This window comes from Aplysia californica, unplaced genomic scaffold (assembly GCF_000002075.1).
Source record: "Aplysia californica isolate F4 #8 unplaced genomic scaffold, AplCal3.0 scaffold00135, whole genome shotgun sequence".
Taxonomy (NCBI): domain Eukaryota; kingdom Metazoa; phylum Mollusca; class Gastropoda; order Aplysiida; family Aplysiidae; genus Aplysia; species Aplysia californica.
Window position 1 is genome coordinate 753,769 of NW_004797405.1, and position 2,484 is coordinate 756,252.

General features: G+C 45.1%; 1 protein-coding gene across 1 annotated transcript in view; it reads left to right on the forward strand.

Moving 5' to 3' along the window:
• Window positions 1–2,153: 2,153 nt before the first annotated feature.
• LOC101849838 overlaps window positions 2,154–2,484 on the forward strand; it is a gene marked incomplete in the record, with an annotated part of 91,517 nt that continues 91,186 nt past the window's right edge. The window contains 1 exon segment of the mRNA XM_005096693.3: window positions 2,154–2,264.

The following is a 2,484-nucleotide window of genomic DNA, read 5'->3' on the forward strand; positions in this document are numbered from 1 at the left end:
TGCTGCTGCTGCTGCTGCTGCTGCTGTTATTGTTGTTGTTTTTGTTGTTGTTGTTGTTGTTGTTATTATTATGGTTCGATGACCGCCACAGCATTTGTCAAGTGAAGTCACTGGATTCGGGTACTGATTCATCTGTTCGCGAACGAGCTCACAATCACGTGTCCATTTTCATCAATTCCAAATTATGTCCGGAGCAAGAGAATGGGTTGTGTTTACAACTGAACTTCTTTCCCCTCCCCGTCTTAAGAAAGTCCTGAGTGTTTAGTTGGACAGCAATAACAATAGCAACATTCTACAAAAGGACTGAAGACGCCAGGCAAAAGAACCTACATATTCTGTTCAATTGCGAAAGGAGGCCCATTAATTATTTCGAAACAAGGCGACTGGAACGGAGAATCAACACCTACATCTATTTTCCCACCTGTGCGGCATTAGCGGAAAGGGTGACTCCAGCACATAGATCCGAAGCGCTGCTGTTCGTCGAGCACGAGAGCTTGGCGCACAGTACAATATCTACACTGACGGCTCGGCTAGTGCCGGAAGAACTGATGACGGCGCTGGGGTTGTCATTACAACGTGGGACCCGTCCAACCCGACCGTTGTCGAGATACTGAGGGAGAAAGGCGCTCTACTTAGGTGCTCTTTCGAGCAAGAGAGGAGAACCTTGGAAATGGCCATTGACTGGATCGACCAACAGTATGATGCATGCAACTCGGTCGCTATCTTTACTGACAATCCCTATGTCTGGCACTAGTGGGAACATCACCATTCCTCGAGCAAATGCGACTACGCATAAATAGTACATCATCTTAACACACAATCCTATGGATCCCAATCCCAGGTCACTGCGAGATCCTCTGCGATGACCTCGCTGACAATACTGCCAAACTGGCTGCAGCACTACCTGGCCAAAGCTATCAAAACACATATTATAGAAGCGTGTGCGGTCAGATAAGACTGATTGCTAAAGACCCTTCTATATTCCACACACTGATGAAGGAAGTACACGGGGCACTGTCCACAAAACGGGAATCGCAATTAAGTCCACTACAGGCAGAAATCAGGACTGGTCACTTCTCTGGGCTACGGGCCTACAAAAATAGAAAAGACAACACATCGAACCCAATCTGTCCATCGTTCAGCGAGCAGCCCCAAGATTTGTAGACCTGGCTGCACGGAGGTCTGGCGTGGGCATCTTTTTGGGGAGGATTCAGGGAGGCTGGGCTGCTTCATCCACAACCGAAGAGAGGGGGTGGCCCTGCCAAAAAGCACACTCTTTGGGGCTCCAAACAATTCAAAAGGATAGGCTCCCCAACAGACACATACACAACAACAACAACGACGATAACAACAACAGCAAACAACAACAACAGCAACAACAATAACAGAGACAACAACACCACCACCCACAACAAAGACAACAGCAACAACGAAAACAACTACAACAACAACAACAGCAACAACAACAACAACAGAAGCAGCAACAGCAAACGTGCCGGGTCCATCCTGGATTTTAAAAATGTTCTGCCCCTTCTATTCTTTTCGAAGTCTATCAGGGGGCTCACGTGGCCTAGAGGTTAAGATGTTCGCCTTTCATTCAATAGGTCCCGAGTTCGAATCCGGGTAGCGACGGAAATTGTTCTTCTAAAAAATTGTCTCCTTCAACCTCCTTTACTGCTCTCTAGCAATGTTCTGTCGTCAGCTTTCGCCTCTACTTTCTGCTCCCACCCCCTCACCTCCTTTGCCTACTCCTTTCTGTTGCCTTTCTACTGCTACTCCTGGGCTCCTTAATAGGAAAGACCTACACAAAGCCTCCTCGGACAAGGGTGAAAAATCGTCGAAGTCCCGTGTGCACGTTGCACACGTTAAAGATTCCTTGGTGATCCAAAATTGATAAGAGTAGTGTTCGGCCGCCACCGGGCAAAATTCAAAAATTCTTACCAACTGAAAAAGATTAAAGTGTCCTGCGCGCTCAAATGCCCTCATGCAGTTGCGAGCATCGTAACACACTTACCAAAAACAATAAATTAATATTTTTTAAAAACATTTACAACGCGTATCTCCATAGCGATATCCTCGGTGTGAGTAAAACTCTTCCTTGTTTGCGCCCACTCAAACCACTCGCCTGACATCTACTGTTTAATGTGAGTAACATAATATACATGTAATTATTACATTTGTCTGCTTCTTTACTCACACAGTGAACTGTTGAGCTGTGAGTTCATGATTTTATCTACGCTCAGTTTTGGAGTAAGCGCGTGGAGGTAAGACTGCACACCCTTGTCGTATTTGCCAAAATTATGTTTTATGTTTACAGTGCATGTTAAATGTAAGTATCTTTGTATCTATCAGGGGCGAAGCGTCTATATAATCAAATAATCACTGCTTTCCTTCCTAATTTTGAAACATTGTCGCTGTCAAATTCATCCTTAAACGTAAACCTCTTAAATTAAAAGTAAAAAGATGTTCGTAATCCACAATGAG